We start from the raw sequence: 20673 nt of genomic DNA on the forward strand, positions 1-20673 counted from the left end.
TAAGAACGGCTGGGTTGGATGATGCCAACTCATCTCCATTATTTTGTCAGATTCTCTCAATAAAGAGAAGTCTTTGGATATTTTATGTGGGTAAAAGTTCATGATTCATAATTTTTAAACCAGCGACATAAGAGTAATTTTAAAAAGGGGGGCTATAATTAAAGATCACAAGAATTAGGAAATCGTCCCAATGGTTCCTGGAGTGACAAAGAGTGTGTCTGAATAGCAAGTCTGGTATTATTACTGCACAATGGTGTGTCAGTGTTTAAGGGCTCCAGTCGTTTAGTAAATTACCTTAAAAGTGCAATTTTATTATACCCTTGTTTTCAGTTTAATAACATATACCATCAAAGGGTTTCTCACAAGTGTATTTAGGCAATCTGCTCATGCAAGAAATGGCTGAGAATTAAGTGCACCCATACAACAGGCATTGGTTAAGTAGACATGCTAAAAGGCAGGAGTACTGGTGGATCATAAATGCTCAAATACTCCTTGAAAGACCTTACATTTTACAAACAAACTCAATCCTAAATAAATCACATCATAAAGGCTTCTAAATTTAGCACACCTCTGCACAACTCAACAATGGACAACCAGCAGTAACACCACCCACTATGGATTTCAGTCCATCCTGGTTTCTTTGTTGTTCCTTCGACAGGCCAAACACCCACCTGCTTCAGAACATCCACACTTGCTTGGAACGCCATCCTTTACCCCCAACCCAGATCCCATGTCTAGCGTCAATCAATTCCTCTTTTGCTTGAATTTCACCTCAGTGAGGCTTTCTCTGACCAGTCTTTCAAATTTTCCTTATCACTACCTCACCCTGCACATCCTTCCCCTCTGCTCTGTTTATTTTTCCTAGTGGCACTTAATCACCAGGAGACCTACTATACATATTACACTTATTTTCTGTCTCACTCCGTCAGAATGTAAGCTCTGTGGGGGTAGCAATATTATCTCCATCTTTCCATGTATTAATCATTCCATATTAGTTACATTTTTAAATGTAAAAATTTTTAATGTAAAAACTTCGGGATTCTCGTTCAAAATGTTAGGGTCTTCCTAGAAATTTCCTTTAAATGATAACAGATTAGATGACCTAACATAACGCTATCACACAAAAACTGTTCAGTCTGACTCTGCAGTATTCTGACTACTTTTAGATTTAAAGTGAAATAAAAACAGGATCACGTAAAGAAAGGAAAAGAATAAGATTAGCTCAATTTTCAAAACTTTACGATACATCTCCCTTCTCAATATTCTGTTTAAGATAGAAAATTTCCTGACATGCTAGAAAACAAAAGCATAATGAGTACTTTTCTTGATTGTAACTGACACCAATTAAAGTAATCTTCATGATAAAGATTTGAGAGGCTGAGAACAGAATTAAATGTGTTTAATATGACTCTTCTGCAAACATCTGCTGAAGAGAGAAAGAAACCAATGCCAATAGGGATGAGTTAAGACTGTCCGAAAATTTTGGGGCCATAAGTGATTATGTTCTAATAAACTCTCATAGGAATGGGTCTCCTGAGTCATATAAATTAGAGGTGGAAAAAATGTCACCTTACTCTTGAAAAATGTAAGACAAATTCCTGTAAAACACATTCATGTATTTACTATGCATGAGTGTGTCCATATATATACAGTACAACCCTGCAGAACTGAGGATGTGACTGTCTTAAAAGCAGGAATCTTTCCTGTTTACTAATCTTTAGGGCTCCCATTATACTCCCAGGCCACCAGGGCCCAAATCCTGCACCCCTCAAAACAATTCTCCAATGGTATCTTATTATTATTATTATTATTATTATTTATTTCCAATAGTATTTTAAAATAATGCATCAGCACTCCTCATGCCAACATCCCAAAGGTGAAAACCATGCCTTGTGCTCCTGTGTTTAGATTCACCCCTTGTTCCGTGAGAATCCAGAAGTGAGTGCTTCAAGAAGAGTGCACAGTGGACCAGGTATCTGAATGCAAAAACATGTACACCTAAGAACTCCAAGATCAAAACCGGAAACCATCCTGTGGCTTTACGTGACTCTGGACTTAGGAAGTCACCGGGTCCCACACTTCCCAAAATAATGAGTTACTTGCTCAACAACTTTTGACAATTTTTTTCATCTTGAGAGATGGGAACCCAAAGTATGAATGTCCATATAGACCCCTGAGACTTACAACTATGTAAATCATTTCATCAAGGAACAGCACATATATATTCCCCCAAATACATGATAAAAAAAGTTGACAGTAAAATTTACGTCTCCCCCCTTTTAGGTGTAAAATATGAAATCCATGCATAAGTTATTCTGAGGAGGGCAAAAGTGAAAACTTTTGTGGAGGGAGGCTGCCCAAATTCAGTCACAAATTAACTGGTAATGCATCTGACCAGAAGAGACCGGACAACTGAACAGGACAGAGCTGAGTGACCCTGGAACACACTCAATGCTGCCCATGGCCTCATTCGGCCCAGCCCTGTAGAGGGAGTTAGAGGCACGCCTCCCTTCCTGATTCTGCTCCTTGAGCTGCTTGTCAACTCCAGGAATTTATGCAAAGGTAAGCAGGCAAAGGCAGCTTATTTTTTATCTGCTACTTCGCACCAAACCTGTCATCAGGCTAGTAGGCTCATGGGTGCAATGCGAATAAGAATTTGCAGATTTTTTTATAAGGAATTACTTTTTTTTTCGCATGGGCAGGCACCAGGAATGGAGCCCGGGTCTCCCGCAAGGCAGGCAAGAATTTCTGCCACTGAGCCCCAGTGGCCAGCCTGAAAAGGAACTCCTTTTTAATTCCTGAAGTCCTGCAGGGTGGCGGGTAAAAAGGAGGAAAGGTAGGAGAGAGGGAAGAACGAGGTTCTCTAATCAGCAAGGAGAGTGACGAAGGCCATTTCCCTACTGCTGGGCATCCCGCTGCAAAGTCCAATCGACCCAGAGGTCAGTGGCTGAACCAGAATCCGGAGTACGGAGCAGATGAGGATTTGTGGCAGGTATGCTGCAGAAGGGAGACCAGAGCTAAGAGCCAGGAGTCAGAACGTCTGCGGACAAGGACCTCTTGCTCATCCTGGGTCTCACCACGCCTTTCTAGAATTCTAGTGCAAAGGAAGACGTGAAAATGGTGAGAGATGTTAGACCACGGAAAAGGCAAGAAAGGCAAGAGAACAGAGAGGGTGGAGAGAAGCATCCACAGCCAACAGAGCTGAAACCAGATTTCAGCTCTGACTAGAGACCAGAGTGGATGGGCCCACATGCTGTGGCGTGATGAGCTCCAGCAAGCTGCTAAGAAGCTGGAGGAAGGACCAGCTTGGCTGGAAGAAGCTCTTCCTTGGGACAAGCCCTCTAATCTCTATTGGAGGAAGTAAGAGGTGGCAAGGGAGCCTTGGGTCTGGGGAGTTTCAAAACCGGGCACTAGCCCATCCTTGTCCATCCGACCTGGGGTCTGAGAGGGAAATGGCCCAACAGGGAAAGCGGCAAAGCTGACCTCTAGCATCACTGGCCAGAGCTGGGAGGGAGAGTCATGGCCTGCTTCTTTATGGATCTGGTTTTGTTTTTTTCTTTTTTGCTTTTAATCTGTTTTCACAAGGTATGTTTGCTTGTGGAAGTAGATGTATTTATTGACCCATCAGGTATTTATCTTTGGTCCCAATGGATGTATATGGCTTCATGCTAGAATCTGCCCTTTTTAATGGGGTGTGTGAGGTCAGAGAGAACCGTGGGACAAGTTTTATACCCCACAGAAATGTCCACGGTTCACAGAATTGGGGGCAGCAGCATGATTCACAATAGCCACAAGGTTGAAACAACCTAAGGGTCTGTCACTGGATGAATGGATAAACAAAATGTGGTATATCGATACCACATTTGGGGAGGGGGATGATTTTTTAAACTTAAAAATGCCATGGATTATGATGATGTGGAGAGAGGAGGGTTGGATATATGTTGCTGAGAGTATATGATAAATAATACTCTCAGTATTGGAGAGTATTGGAATACAAATCAGTCAGAAAAGTGGACGAAATTCTGATTCATGCCACAACATAGATGAGCCTTGAAAATATTATGCTAAGTGAAATGTGAGACACAAAAGGTCAAATATTGTATGACTCTACTTAGATGAAATAACTAGAATAAATAAGTTCATAAGGACAGAAAGCAGATTAGAGGTTTTGAGGGGCTGCGGGAGGGGGAATGGGGAGTTATTGCTTAATGGGTAAAGAGTGTCTGTTTTGGATGATTAAAAAATTAGCGATGGAAGATGGTGATGGTAGCACAACACTGTAAAAGCAATGAATGCCACTGAATTGTACATTTAAAAATGGCAGAATTCTTGTCTGCCATGCCGGAGACCCAGGTTTGTTTCCCAGTGCCTATCCATGCAAAAAATTAAAAATAAATAAATAAATAATAAATGGTTAAATTAGCAAATTTATATGATAAATTGGTTAAATTGATAATATGATAATATAAATTGGTTAAATTGGCAAATATATATGATAGCTATATGCTATCACAATTTTCAAAAGAAAAAAAGGTAATCAAAAGCATTGGGGGAGAATCAGAACAGAGGGGTTGAAAATTACTTTTCACAGGCAATTCAGTTACGAAGCAGAATCCATTTTCTAAGTATCCGAGGACCTCCAGTACATCTCCACCCAAAATCCAGCACATTAGTTACCAAGAAAACTCAAAGTGCTCGATCAATTACCTTTTTCATTAAAAAAGTGGAGGCTTAAACTTTGACCGGTAAATCTTAAAAGGGATCACATTATTTATCATATACTCTCAGCAACATATATCCAACCCTCCTCTCTCCACATCATCGTAATCTGTGGCATTTTTAAGTTTAAAAAACCATCCCCCTCCCCAAGTCCAGTTTATCCTCTCTGGCCCTCACGGCCTCTCCTCCTTCACGGCTGAGTTCAATGACACAGGCTTGTATGATACTGTTTCTTTCAGGTAGACTGCGGGTTCATTATCGTGGGCAGGGACAACGTCTCCTGCTTCTCACGGGCCTCCTGTTCCCATGCCCAGGTCAGGGTCGATCACACAGGCTTGCTGGACCAGATGGGTAGAAAAGATGCCTGCACTTGTCTAGCACATCTGGGGACACAGCAGGTCTCGTCCTTCTCAGGTTCATCCTTCTCTGGTTGGGATGCTAAGTGTCAACAGTGGAAACCTCTGGACTAGGGCAGAAGGGTGAGGGAACACTGAGACTCTGGAGAAAGGAAAGGGTTGGCCAGATGGACGCCTCCCAGCATCTCCCTATCATCCCCCTTCCCTTGGCCCTCAGCAAACCAGGTGCCCAATATCAGTCCTGGTCCGCTAAGAGCCACTCCTCTCCTCTTCACTCACACACAGACACACACAGCGGAGCAGACAGCCCGCTTGGGGACTTGGACCCCAGCATGAGGCTTTTAAGTACCTACAACAGGTTCGATTGTCTTGGGAGAATCTTTCTGAAGTATTCACTTCCAAGAACTACAGGAAGTATCAACTGCTCCAAGTGAGTTGGGGAAACAAAAAGAAAGACAATAAAGGATAGTGATTCAGAGTACCTACACTTGCCAGATTGCCTGGGTTTAGATGCCAGCTCTTCCACTTAGCTGTGTGACCTTAGGCAACTCCCTTAGCCAATCTGGACTTCAGTTTCTTCATCTGGAAAATGGGATACCTCATAGGATTGTTGTGATGGTTGAGTTAGTTAATTTTTGCAAAGCACAGGGACCATCTTCTGGCCTGCAGTAAGTCATCTAGGGGTCAGGATGAGGCTACATGAGGGCCTTTCCCTGTGGCTCTGGGGCAGAGGACAGTGGTGGAAGGGGCCAGAAAAGACCTAGGGCACTGGTTCTCAAAGTGAGGATGAGGGGCACACTTGGGAATTGGATGGAAATGCAAATTCTGGGTGCTACCCTAGATCTACTGAATCTGTGTTTTGACACATCCTCCAGGTGATTTGGATGCACATTCAGGCTTGAGAACCACTGGTGGAAGTAGCTAAGAGAAAGTCATGATCTAGCTTTTAGGTGATCAGCAGGCAAGGCTAGTGTGCAGTCAGGGGAAATAAGTACCTACCAGAAGGACTCGGAGGGATTCCTGGAATTCAGAGAATGTCAGGGACCTCTTTTCAAGAGGAAGTTTGTTGTTGATTAAAAATAATAATAATAATGCCCAGTAACAAAACATCATGGTACTTCTAGGAAAGGGTTGTTCTCTCAAGCATTCCACTTTTACAACAACCTAGCACTTAAAAGTTCCTTCTAGGGATGGACCAGGAAGCCATGGCTTGGCCCACTTATTTTATTTTATTTTTCTGCATGGGCAGGCACCGGGAATCAAACCCGGGGTCTCTGGCATGGCAGGCGGGAACTCTGCCGCTGAGCCACTGTCGTACTGCACCCCCATGTAGGTTTTAAGAGTGGTATAAGAACAGACAAAATCTGCCCAAGCCTCAGGTGGCTCATGAATGACATGAAGCTGAGAACCGCCGTTTCAAAGCACTTTTACCATAGAATCAGACACTCACAAACCATCCCCACAGAGACCCTGCCCTCTGTGCTGCTCAAGAAGGTGGGCCGAGATGGGGTGTGCAGGAAACCCACTGGAGCCTGGCCGATGCGGCCAGAACATTACCTCTGAACGGTCACTCCGGAGAGCCGTTTGGTGAAGATGTATCAACTCACTGATGTGAAGGTGAACCACAACACACGCAGCAACAGGAGCTAAATTCTCTTGATCAGAGGACCATAATATTTTGCTGAGTTGGGGGAGAGAGGCCACAGATGCTGTCCAGGTTATGTGGAGCTGAACACATTACAGTTGAACCAGATGTTAGGTGAAAAACGTGTGAGTTGATGGAATGATCACATAAGGGACTACTCCATTTCCTGCCTCTCCACTTTGTCCTCCTCTTTTCTTCCCTCCTCGGTTGGCTCCTGGGCACAGCTCATCATTGTTGCATGTCTGGCCGGCTATTGTGATGTCAGAGGCATCACCCACAGTGGACAAGAAAGGACCAGCAGCCCAGCCAACCCTGTCTCAGGGAAACCTGGCCCTGATTTGAGCTCCTGTGGTATGTGACTCCCCTAAGGGCATCTCAGCCTCCCCCAAAGTCCTTCCTCCTCTCCCAAAACCAAGATGGTGCTTAAGAGAAACTGAGGCACGGGACATGGTGCCCAAGGACACACAGAAATATCCTGCCGTAGCCAGGAGCAGTCCCAGAGCTTCCTGACCACTTACTTGTCCACATGAGTCCAGGGGCCTGGTCTGCCTTTTATAGAAAGTTTCCACACGCCTTCTATTCCTAACTTTGATCACAAGCATTGCCGGTCCGCGTGCTCCAGCACCACCAGCAGCCTCCCTGTGTCACAGACTTAGTAACTGCACCCCTTTTAGGATCATGAGCGCACAACTTGTTTGCACTGGAAATGAATGAACCGAATTCTACATTCGCTTTTGGGACTGCCTTTCTGTTTTCATTTCAAACACAGCTACCTAAATCAGGGCTTAGACATCAAGAAAGAGGCAACTTTGATTCTGCAAGAAAAGTCAGCGGCTTACAAACCACCCTTTGTGGTCATCCTGCAAGATGCCAAGAATGTCCACAGTCTGCAATTTGGGGACAGGAAGAACACTTTGTCCATAACTGCCCGTGGTGTGGCAGTATCCATTTTTTGTTTGTTTGTTATATTTTGTTGCTGTGAGCCGACACAGTAACAGTGCTGTGGAAAGGAAAGCTAATCTAACAGAGCTCGTCTCTTCCTTTTACGTGTATAATATAAGAAGTTATCTGAATGCTTCGACCTTGGGGGTCTAAAATGGGTAAAGCCTTCGGAGCCAAAGGAAGCAAGTCCCCGGGCACAAGATATGAAGGTGAAGCGCAGATGCATAACCTTTCGCACACGGCCTGCTCTACTAATCACTGAATAGAGTCCAGTACCTAAATAAAGCCACTGAAAGCACACTATTTATTGGGAGAACTAGCTCATTTATAAACCCACTGATGGGCCGGGACAGGAAGCACTCACCAGCCAATAAGGTGATTTGGCTTCTCAACGCTAGTACCTTTCAACCGTGTAGTAAATAAAATAAAATTTCATTGTAAAAGAGCCCGACCATCCCCCATGCAATCCGCCTTTGCTGCCTCCTCATGTGACTGGCCTCCCAATTTAGCGCAGAACCAACTCCCAATGACCTGTAATAACACCATTCCCAAATTAGAGCTCTCAATTTGACTTGGCCTCGGTCCCTCCCTCCAAGCAAAATAAAGCATCCGTTTTCTCTTTTTCACATTCATAATACTCTCCTTTTTCAGTTGCCAATTCAAACCCTGCTCCAGTCAGATTGAGCCCTTCCTCTTTTTTTTTTTTTTCTGGTTAGCCAAAGAGCTTGATGGAAAAACACCAAGAGACAAAAACAAAAACAAAATCAGACAAAAATTCCAAGTAAGTGACATTCAGCTGGAAAAGCTATGATTCACATGCAAATAAAAAAATCTCCCTTAATTCACTGTTATATGACGCAAGCCCCTGGCTTCGACATAAAAAGGGCAGAATGAAATCATCCACAATTAAACTCCTTCTGGAACACTGGAATTCTCTGGCTAGGCCTTCCCAACGGATGATAAGAAAACCCCTAATTGTAACAGAATGAAGCTAATTGTCTTATAGCGCCCGGGGACCACCCCACCCCGCTGACAATCACTTTGGCCACTCTGCAGTTTCCCACCTTAACCCATTCCCCTCACCTGGACCCAGCGCTCCTGGGGGGAGGGGGGGCGCCCTCCTTTCTGTGCAGATAAAAAAAGGAAGATCCTATGCAGATGGCCCTCGACCCCCCCCACCTCTGCCCCTCCCCCCCCCCCCCGATGCTAATGTGCAAGAGAGCTTTCTAGGGAGCTCTGGAAAGTTCTCCCCAAAGATGACAGAACCTTTTTATGCTTTACAAAGACCCTTTCCCAACATCACCAGCCTCCGATCTGGAGTCCAGGACAGAGATATATTTGAGCAAGTCACCCCTCCCGAGGGTAGATCGTTTACCAGCCCCCTCCCCAGCCCAGCCCCTTTGCCCCTGAAGAACTTGGAGTTGATGTGATGCCATCCTCCTTTTCTCCAGATGCTGTCTTTTGGGTGCTTATCCCTTCTGCCTGCGAATCACAGAATTCTGGCCATGGAAGGTCCTTCCAAGGCCCCCCAGTCCTCTCTGTGCTTGTTGCTGGGTCCTCCACAAGACTCCTCACCAATGCCCACCCCGGCTGAGCTCCACGTGGGCACAGGGACCCCACTTCCACCCTCAAAGACAGGCAGGGCCGCTGGAGCCTCGGTCTACCTCTCCACAAACTTCTGCTCATTCATCTAAGGTGAGCTTTTCTGAAGCCACAAAGAATACACCTACTCTCCCTTTTACAGGCAAATCGTTCTCCTACATTTTTGTTTGTTTTCAGGCTACAACTCCCCATGTCCCTCTAATAATCCTACAGGTTATGTGATTTCTAGACCCCTCCGCCTCCTGGTCACCCTCCTCTGGGTGCATTTAAGGTGTCTGAAAACCTGGTGCCGAGAACACAGCAGAGTGGACACCGCTCGGCTGCCTCCCCGCGGTGCTTCGCTCACCACGTGGGCAAAGGCTGTGCACAGCGGGCCTGCTGACGGCCTCTCTGCCTGCTAATCATATCGGGGGATAAGGTCCAGGTTCACAAGAACAGAAAATATGCCCTCACCCCCACCCATCCCTGCTGCAGCCCCAACCCCATTCCCCCTAGGCCGAGAGCAGCTACAGCTGAGAAGTGACACCGGCAAAGGCAGTCGGGAGGGGGCGCATCTCAGCTGAGCACTCAGACCTTTCCAAGGTTTCCCTTGTTCCCCATAAAATGCTGGGCAAGTGGAAATGAATGACAGAGGACCCAAACTGAGGTAGGCATGTAGAGATGCCTCTCTCCAGGCGTCCAGGGATGGATGCCTTTTAAGGGCAACCTGCCACAAGCCTGCAGCCAGGATCACGACACTCTCTGCTGCTGTAGCCTGGGTGCAGCCACCAGGCTAAAGCAGCCCCACTGGGCTCGCTGTGCTGACCTCTGCGGTCCACCTGGAAAAGGTCTGAAAGCTTGGGGCAGGAACGTTCCTTTCTGCATTTTAAAGTATGTTGAAACCAAGGAGCCCGGGTGTTGGTCTGATTCCACGCGTGAGTAATCCATTTCCTGAAAGGACACTGCTCATCCTTTGGAAGTAAACCAGTGATTCTGGGGGTGCCGTCTGGAGCATCACTAACTTGGTAAATATTTACTGGCACACGAGCCATGGAACTTTTCTAGGAAATGTCAATTGATTTGCTAAATTAATAACTCTTAAGGTTGCACCCTAAACAAGGATAATTCCACTCTAATGGGTGAGCAATTTATGCCTGGAACAGGGTGAGGAAGACGAGAGCTTCACATAGGAGTTAGTTAGAATAACCACATCCAAATTATAACCAGGCCTGACTTTAATCTCTCCACCTTCTTCCTTTTACTGGCTTCTGATTTTCCATTAATATCTGAGCCAATGATGAGTTGACCTGGGAAAACTCACTTTTCTATGCCAATATTTTGCCTGAAGTTTGAAATGATAGGGGAAAATATCCCTCTTCTGTGAGTCTAGGGGATGCCGCACAGAAACTCCCATCTACCCCCCACTCACTAAAAGACTGTGCTCACCTGTACCCACCTGGAGACACGCCTCCTGTTCAGCCACGTGGAACTCAGACTTCAGTCAAAGGTCTTGAAAAGACCTCTCCCCTTGAAGATTAAAAAGGTGGTTTCTTTTGGGCTCAAATGGCCACTTAAATAATCCTTTAAAAATATTTCTTTGCCATTTCCTCCTCCTCCTTCATGAAATAAGCAATCTGTGGGAAGTAATCTAAATTTTCTGATTAAAAATATGCCAACATACAGTTTAATGTAATGTCCAGATACATCCTAGAATATATTAAGTAGCTAATCAAAAAGTATTGGCAAAGTCCCTTGAGGGATGGGAGAAAAAAATATGGAACTATTAATCTTTACCATCAGGGAATCCCCTGATACTGTGTCAAACATTAGGGACACCCAATTCAATAGGCTAAGCCCTTGATCTTGAGGCTTGCTCTTGTGAAGTTTATGTAGGTATTGGAGAAGCTTAGACTACCTAGAGGTATGCCTAAGAGTTACTTCTGGAGGACCTCTTTTGTTGCTCAGATGTGGCCTCACTCTCTTTAAGCCCAAATTCTGCAAGTGAAATCAGTGCCCTGTCCCCTACATGGGACATGACATCCAGGGGTGAAAGTCTCCCTGACGACATGGGAGAGGACTCCCAGGGATGAGTCCGGCGCTGGTACCGTGGGATCAACAATTCCAACCTGACCAAAAGGGAGAAAACAACTGTAACTAATAAAGTATCAGTGGCAGGAAGAGTTAAAATAGAGAGGCTACTCTGGAGGTTGCTCTTATGCAAGCTTCAGTTAGACATTGCTATCTATCATAACTTGCCAACCCCCAACCAAAACCATTCCAGCCAATCCTAAAGAACACCTAGGGCAATATATAAGACTCCACAAAGTTTCCATGCACTAGAGTAACTTTCCAGAAACCTACAACCTCCAGATGGGTCCCTGGTCCAGTTAAGTCCTGAAACCTAGAGGGCCCAGCCTCTCTAGAATGTCAACTAGTTCCATCTCCCTACCCCATATTATAGAAATGCCTTCCAACATGAAAAAGTTAGAATGGGCATAGCCCAAATACCCCTAAAGAGAGGGATAGAAAGATCAAAGGTGATGGTGGAGAAGATAGGATTTAACAAACGAATATGACTGCTGAATTATTAAACTGATATCTCTTTTAGTCTCCAGTATCTTAGAGCAGTTAGAAATAAAAACCTAAAATTGTGGAATTATAACTCATACCAAACTCTGAAATCTGTTCTACATTTAATAGTGGTGCTGTGCTTTGAAATGTATTGCTTTTTTGTATATATGTTATTTTTCACAAAAAAGTTGAATGTGATAAAAACATATTTATTCCTTCTAGCCTTCAATGTTTTGGAGCAGCTAGAAGGAAAAATCTGACATGATGGTATGGTAGCCCATGACAAACTCTGAGATCTATACTGTAACTATTTGCTGAAGAGTGCTTTCAAAACTATTGCTAATTTATTTCTTCGCTTTTATATATGTTATATGATACAATAAAAAAAGTTAAAAAAAATATGCAGATAGATGTGTGTTTTTTGGAGCTGTGTCAGGAAGAAGATGAGTTTGTGTGGATGGGGAGCTCTGATGTAGGACTAAATCAAGCTGAGAAGGGAATCCTCAATGGAAGAAACACAGAAGTTTATGAAACTGACAGAGAAAAGGTCACTCTGGATTCCCGACCTCACATTTGACCCTCTCTGGCACTCTTCCCTAAACCTCTCTGAGAAACTAGCTCTTTCAGTGAAGGGCACATGACTCCTATGTGACTGTGTTGGGCTTCAGGGGTCAACTTCACCACTCAGTTCCTCTTGGAGAGAAATGGAGTTTTCACGATTCTCCCTTGTCCCCGGCACGGTCCTGTGCCTCGGCCTTTGTCCTACCTCAGAGCACCTTGTGCCTGGGTTTTTAGGCCAGCCCTACAAGGGTTTTTCTGGGAGCAGATGCCACCTGCCTGTTCTTCCAACCTCTTCAGGGGCGCCCTGCAAAGGGTGACTCTCCAAGAGATGACAGCTCTGCCTTAGTGTCCTGTAGAGATGGAGATATGGACTCTGAGCCCAAGAACAAAGCATCAGTGACCACTCCATTGCTGGACAACCAGGCAGGGTATCTGCCGCATTGCAAGGTTCACAGGGGATGCAATGGGGAAGAGCCCACCTCTGACAGCACTGCAGGGAGCTGGCAACAGAAGGAAACAACATGCTGGCTGCAGAAAATACAGAGTCGGTTATTCACATAGCCAGAAATGCTGAAATTAGTGTTTTTCCCTCTTTCTTCATTTCCTTACTTTCCAGTCAGTCTACTACATATAAGGCAGCGTTGCTTAAAGATAATTCCCTGAATGCCTGAAATACAGGGCCAGCCTACATCGTTGGCAGAGTGGGAATTTGATCTTAATTTATTTCTTTTAAAGCTGTAAATTTGACACAATTATTTTCCACTGTATTATCATTTTTCACTCTTTTCAAGAATGTCACCATCGTCATTGGGCCAACCCAGCACAGAACATCTTGGATGTGTGATTATGTGCTGAGAAATTCCATCTTAAATACATTTTGGAACAAGGTGAGGTTTTGCTAAATAAAGGCTTAAAATGTAATTGATTATCAGCAAGCATTTCTCTTGGTAGGGCTACCAGGAATTGGGAAGTGCCTGAAAGATTCATAAAAATGAGCTTTCAGTGGGATGCATGTGGGAGGGTGCCGGTGGAAAGTTAGGGCCCAGGTATTGCAATGTGTCTGTCACTTCGCTACCACTGATGCCAGCACTCAAGTGCCTCTGGGAAATCACCTTATTTTTCCATGACCCTCTCTATGCAGGCAGGGCCTGGGGAGACAGAGAGCCCATGGAGGAGGGAAAATGGAATGAAATGGTGGAGACAGAGGCAGCCATGGAGCTGAGCATGCCCCATTTACTTTGGTTAAACTGTGAATCCTGGGAGTGAGTATGATTTGTGGACTTTCCCCTCCAAATTCATACCCCAAGGTACTTCCATGTGTGCAGCAGACCTCCCCACGATCTCCCATTAAAGGCCATACGGTGGGATAAGAACAGGGCTCCTTCTTCATCCATTAATTCCTGAGCCATACACCCTTTAATGGAACACCCATCTCAGACATAGGTTCATAATATTTACCCCTATGTTTGCTCTAAGACCATTCCTGGAACCATATATTGTATTTTATGATAGCATAATTATTTTATGCTCTCTCTTTGACAACTCTGCTTTTACCCTGAAAGCAGGATATTGCATCCATCATAAATCTTTCAATCATCAGGAGCAGTGGTCTATCACAGCTTTTTTCTACCGCTTCTCTTCTGGAAGGTTTCCAATTCTTATTTTTTTTAAACTTAAAGAAACTCTGTCCAACTGGTTCCGCTTGCATATTTTTTCACTTGGGGACCCATCAAAAAGTAGCTAAAATAATATCTGCCCCAAAATTACCCATGTCCCTCCAACATAAACATAATGATCAATAAACACATATAATTCCATTGACTTACTCAACCTTTGGTTTAGCTTCTAACCTATTAATATCTGTTATCTGTGGCGTTCTATAAAAGCTTATCCAAACTCTTTCCAAGCATTGTCACATCTAATTTTCAAAATAAGCATGACTGGGTAGGTGCCATTCTTAATTTACAGGTGGGGAAATGGAGGTTCTTGGAAGTGAAGTGATATGCCCAAGGGCCCTGGATGAAGCCCTAATTTCTCATCCCATCCCCAGCCTAGCACTTTTTCCACTGCTGAGGGTAAGCTAATTCTCACTGGAAAAAAGTTCTGTATAGTGTGGTCTTACAGTTACACTGATGTTTTCTTGCCTTGGTAGACATTAGAAATGAAATAATAGTTTAAAAGCAAATCCCAGCAGGTCTCCAAAGCAATAGAGAATCAAATTCTGAAAGCAAATAGGACATTGCTTTATTCATTTCTCTCTGCTGGCGGGGTGTAAGTGAATTGGGTGTGTTGGGTGAAGGGAGAAGAGACTTCAGGACATACCGTTATGATTACGTAACAATAACAACATGCTTAGCAGTGTCAACTGGCAAGATTAAAACTTGAAGTTCTTTCCCTCTTCACAGCGACCAGCTTCTGAAGAAAAACAATGTAGATGTATAAACTGCTTCATCGGTTATTAGTGATGCTAGTTGTATGATTAAGTTTTCTTCAAACCTCAACATTATAAGACTGATGAATGTGCTGCAACTGAGGTTTCTGGGTCTTGAATCAACTAATAGTCACTTTTTGATGTCACAAAAAAGGAATTTAACAACTGTGGCTCACGGTTCAAAAACATAGACAATCCATGCCTGTCAGTCACAAGCCTGAAAATTGTATCCCCTTGGCAAGGAATAATTCCACAGAAGATGCATTAAAAAAAAGAAGTGGCGATGCTTGAGACCCAATTTACCATGCATTGTCTTGTTAATTTGTATGTTCTGAGAAGTCATTATTTTTCAAACAGAGAATCTGGCAGTTGTATTACGACCAATACTGCTACTTTTTACTTGCCTATAACTACGTGACGCCTAAGTAAATATTTCTGATTAAAGAAATAGGCAGTGACCTCGGACACACCTGTGAGACTTCCCAGTGGACACAAGGGAATAAATGACAGTGCGGGACCTGGCAGGAGACCCACATGATGAGAGACAAGGGCATATGGTCCCAGTGGGACTGTGAACACATACACGCCACGCCATCTTCTCTGGCTATATGCACCTGCCCCATAGGCATTTTGCCTCCAAATCCTGTCACGGTGGCACAGTGAATTAGGTACCCCAAGGAAGACAGGATCTTACTCTTAATCCGTGTCCCTATGGGTGTGGACTCATTTGTACACAGGACCCTTTGAAGGTATATGTTGTTTAAGGTGTGACCCACCTGAATTAGGGTGGGCCTTAGAGTACTTTATAAGCAGAAGAAATTTGGATACAGTGAATCAGAGGAGACGCAAGTCAGCAGAAACCAGAGGAGCAGACACAAGGAGAGAGACTGTCATGTGAAAGGAGGCAGAGAGGAAAGTCAGGGATCACAGCGAGCCGGCACCAGAATGCTACCGACTCTGGAGAGAAAGCGCGGCCTGGCTGACACCATGACTCCGGGTTTCTAGGCGTCCAAAGAGAGGGCCGATAAACGACTGGTGTTAAGCCAAGGCAGTGCAGTATTTGTCACAGCAGCCTGGAAAACTAAGACAGCCACTTTCCTTTCTTGTCCTCTCTATCTTAGGTCACCTTGGAACTCATTAAATCTTGGAGAATATCAAGCAGAAGTGCCACTCTTCACACATTCTGAGAGACAGAACTGGTAAGGATGGGCAGATGGAGGAGTTCTTGTGCAGGAACCAGCAGTGCAACATAGCTGAGTCCAGAGTTGTCTCCCAGTTGCAGACTGGACCTCAGGGACATGGGCACTAGGTTCTAAATCTGGAAATGTAATTTCTTGTGTTTTGTGTTCCTCATATGAAAAAATAAATACGATATCCTTCCATTACTAGCTACTTCCAAAAAAATGACATGAGAAACAAAGGTTTGTGCATTTAAAGAATGGCTCTAGAGTTAGGCTAGGCTTCACTTTGAATGTTCTCATCTAAACATCTTTAATTCTATAAGCTAAAACCTCCACTCCACCAGGTCCCAAGGTGCCCATTAAACCCGTCGGTGCCAAGCATCCTGTATCCCTTGGGAAGGGAGGAATGTGCTTAAATGTGCTTGGATGCAGACTGTATTTTTAGCCTGTTTTTAGAAAAGATTAGCCTGTTTTTCATGTAATGCATTTCTCATAATATTAGCACTTGTGTTTTAAGAGCACGTAGCAGGGAGCTATTGTTAGAGAAGACAAGATCAGAATAAAGTGGCTGAATTATAAGGGATATTGTTCATTCTCTTCTTGTGCTGAAAATATCTTTAAAATGTCTTCTTTCAAATTTGCAGCTCTGTATTATTTCTGGTCCATTGGGATTGTAGACATATAAGGATCACCAAAACCCAACATTATACATTCGACTTTCTGCCACCATTTTTTTTCCCAAGAAAAATAGGAAACTGGCTTATCTGTGAGTTTCTCCAAAGTTCTATCATTCTGTTTTACCCAAAATTCAAATCTGAGCCAATAAAACAATACGTATTTCCGACTATCCACGTTCCGGGTTTCCTTCAGCTTTTCTTGCTGTCTATCTCTTGGCCATTCTACTACTTTTCAATCTCACACAGCACAAAGAGAAGAATGACACCTGAAAGAAGCGGGGGGACAAGGATGGATCAGGAAGAAGGTAAAACAAGAGGTTGGGCTTAATCTGGGGTCTCAGTTATCCAAGGTCTCCAAACAGACCATCTAGATAAGCCATTCCATCCACACACACAGGCGCACGTAGAGAGAGAGGAGAAGATGAGAATGAGGAGGAAGAATGAGAATTGACTGAAGGTCATTAGAGACTATTTAAAAGGCACTCAGATACTAATGTAAGCCCCAGGAGACTAATTCAGCAGACAAAAATGCCCTTTAACCAAACAGTTCCAACATATGATAGAATTTCCTCCTTTCACCAAAGCCAAATATTTTACTGTGCTTTAAAAGTCTAATTAAAACAACATTGTGGTGTTCCAGCATGCGTGGGTTATGCAGATCCGCCCTACAAAAAAATCTTCATTTCATAATGCAGGCACTGAATCTTATGGCAAGAGTTATGCAGGAGCCTGGGAAGACTCTGGCTTTGTTTCATTAATATTCGCATATCCACTTGGTAAGAACTACAGCTTGGAACCACGATTTCCATTACAAAGCCTCTGAAATGCCAGGAATGAGTCATGGTATTGTGCAGCCTGGGCAGCGCGCTGATTCCCTCCATTAGCTAGCCATACATGCTGACAACTTCCAGGAGAAAAACTGAATGAGTCAGTTTCAGGAATAAGCCTTATTAAAATACTATGTGCACGGAGGAGGTAGGGAATAGGGATTGGGAATTTTGCTGTTGTTGTTTTGTTTTGTTTCCTTTAACTAAAGACATTCATAAAATCCATGTCTCCCAAGATAGTAAAAGACAAACAAACTTAGATCCATCCAATCATAAAGGTTGTAAAGCCAGGAGCAAATTCGTTACCCAAACACTATTGGGGGTGGTAAAACTGCTAGGATCAATAGTAGCTTTTTAAAGCTCATTCCACAGTTTCTTACCACACAGAATGCTATCTTCGGACTGCTTCCAAAACTCTTCTCCTTTCCTAACTTTCTTCTCTGGGTGTCTTCCGCTAACTGATTTTCACAGAGAAATGGGAAATCACAAGGTAGATAACAAGGCAGATACTGAAATGAGGGAAACATCTGATCAGAATTCAGGTAGCGCAGGTGCAGGGTTTAAGCAGGTGCAACAAATCTGACCAGCGACTGGATCTCTGGATCTCTGGCTTCCTCGGGCAGGAAAATGCATAATGCAAGGCTCTAAGTGCTCAGGCCCTCAACTCGTCCTGTCACGTTCCCTGTTGCCATTCCAGTTACGGAAGTTGGAGTCCAAATCTCTTTAGCCCTGCTCTTCCCTGAGAATTGCTTCCTGCATTTAAGAGGCTTGTCAACCTGGGCTATCTATTAAAAAGACATAAAGGAGTCAGCATATTTGGGGAAGCGTAGGAATTTCCTGGCAAGGTGGAAAATACTGAAAAGTACTCAAGGTACCAATCAGCTAACATCTTTTCAGAACGTCTGAGCTTATCTGAAGTTTGAAACCTGGATCGTAAGACGATTTGAAAACAGAATAATCACAATAAGCGGAGAAATCTGATCGTGCCTCAGGAATTTTTAAAAGCCCAATGTGACGTTAATTCACCAGAGTGATTACCAGGAGCCGGCGTTGCTCTTTTCTAGTATGATCTGCTGTGGATAGTCGGCGGCTCCTTTGTCCAGGATTATATTTAGTTATTCTCCATCTTTCCTAGTATCGAGGCACTCACTGGCTGCTTTTTCTTTTTTTGGATTTGGCCTACAATGTTTAGGCACGAGTCAGCACACACAGATGAATATATTAACTGAGCTAATTTAAGGGAGCCCTACCATGGAAGGATTCTTTTTTAGCCTTCTATATTTAGGTTAAGGTTTGTGCCTATGCAAGACACTGAACGAAGAACTAAGTTTTCTAAACCTTGCAAGCAAGGATTCTAGTATGAGATCCTGCCCCTAAAGGCTTCTCATTTGCTTACTGGATGCTTTGATGTGCTCACTGCCCCAGACCATATAGGCAGGCCCAATGAGGGAACCTCATTTTTATTACACGGTGACTCCAGACTCACTTCAATGCACTGAGCACACATTGGGTTGGTGTCCATGCTGGTGAATCAGATGAAACTTGCCAAGTCGACTGAAATACTACCAGAAGCAATCATTTTGATCAAATCATAGAGTTCCTAAATTTCACATTTAGTCACAAACTAAAGACTTAAAAGCTTTCCACTGCTGAAACAGGGATTCTTACCTTCATACAGTGTTGCTTAGTCAGAATAAAAGTAGCTAAGCGCTCAAGCAAAAATCTCAGACATGTTCCATGGTCCTTTTTGATGGTAAAATAAAACTGCTCTCCACGATAAGGGATACTGTTTTTAAAATCTCTCCTTTTTCCCTAGGGCATTATATAAGATTCTGCAAAGGTTCCATGCACTAGAAGCCTACAACCTCCAGATGGGTCCCTGGACCAGATAAGTCCTGAAAAGCAGAGGGGCCAGCCTCTCCAGAACATCAACTAGTTCCATCCCCCCATCCCATATTATTGACAGCCCCTTCCAACATGAAAAAATTAGAATGGGCATAGCTCAAATACCCCTAAAGAGTGGGAGAAAAATCAAAGGTGATGGTGGAGTTATACAGAGAAAGTAGGATTTAACAAATGAGTGTGATTGCTGAATCATTATACTGGTATTTCTTTTAGTCTCCAGTACCTTAGAACAACTAGAAGTAAAATCCTAGAATTGTGGAATTGGAACCCATACCAAACTCTGAAATCTGTTCAAGAACTAACTGTTGTGATGTACTTTGAAACTTATTGCTTTTTAAAATATATATGTCAATTTTTACAAAAGAGAAAAGAAATATTTCTTCTAGCCTCCAGTGTTTTGGAGCAGCTAGAAGGACAAGTCTGAAATAGTGGAATGGTAACCCATAACAAACTCTGAAATCTGTTCTGTAACTACTTGTTGAAGTGTACTTTGAAAATCATTGCTTTTTTCTTTCTTTCCTTTGTATATATGTTATATTTAACAAAAAAAAAGTTTAAAATATCTCTCCTCTTTCCATTTATTTGGGAGTGATTTGGGGCATGGCTATGCCAATACTAAGAGATCTGCTGCGTTGTCACAATGACAAGGGACTAAATGGATTGCCTTCTCATGTTTTTTGACATTTAAAGACACCTACAGAAAGGTAGACTTCGTCTGTGCCCTCTTGCTGGCAGAGACTAAACTCCTTTGTATGTTAGAAACCAGTGAGGATTCATTCTGTTTCAGAAAGGATCTTCAGAGAGCAGAATCAAGTATCCATTGCCTTCTGTTTTTCTTTTTCTTTTTTCCCTCTCAGATTCTTGGGCATGCTAAAGAAGTCAAGTTTCAAACAAGCTGCTTTTACGTTATGACATTTTAGAGAACCTCATGCAGAAATTTCTATCCATAGCCAACTTTAAAGGCACAGCGAAGTTCCTGTTTTTCTCTCCCTCTAAATGGAATAAAAGTACGTGGCAGCATCTTCGCCGCCACTGACTATATTTACTTCTGAAATGAGACAAAACTCTTGCCAGGCTCATTGCCGACTCTGCAAGGACATAGGGCTCCTTGGCAGAACCTCTTCTTTCCCACTGAAAAAAATGAGAATGCTATACTTTAATATTTTCACATTTCCTGTTGAATTCAAGTGGCATGCTAAAATGAATTCAGGTCCTATGGGGAGAAACGAATGAATTCTCATCCCTGTTCCCCTAAATTGTATGTGTCCCAAAGCATG

The 20673-nt window shown here is 43.5% G+C and overlaps 1 protein-coding gene across 4 annotated transcripts in view; it reads right to left on the reverse strand.

The window, feature by feature from the left end:
• Positions 1–20673, reverse strand: part of SAMD4A (sterile alpha motif domain containing 4A) — a 240429-nt gene that overhangs the window by 104665 nt on the left and 115091 nt on the right. The window contains exon 1 of one of the 4 annotated variants that reach the window (XM_077122587.1): positions 6633–6992. The exons of the other annotated variants lie outside the window; for them this stretch is intronic. The gene's annotated coding sequence lies outside the window, so the exon portion shown is untranslated. Of the gene's footprint in view, positions 1–6632; positions 6993–20673 lie in introns of those variants that run through there. 4 annotated transcript variants of the gene reach the window in all.

The sequence above is a fragment of the Tamandua tetradactyla genome, chromosome 12, assembly GCF_023851605.1.
Source record: "Tamandua tetradactyla isolate mTamTet1 chromosome 12, mTamTet1.pri, whole genome shotgun sequence".
NCBI lineage: Eukaryota > Metazoa > Chordata > Mammalia > Pilosa > Myrmecophagidae > Tamandua > Tamandua tetradactyla.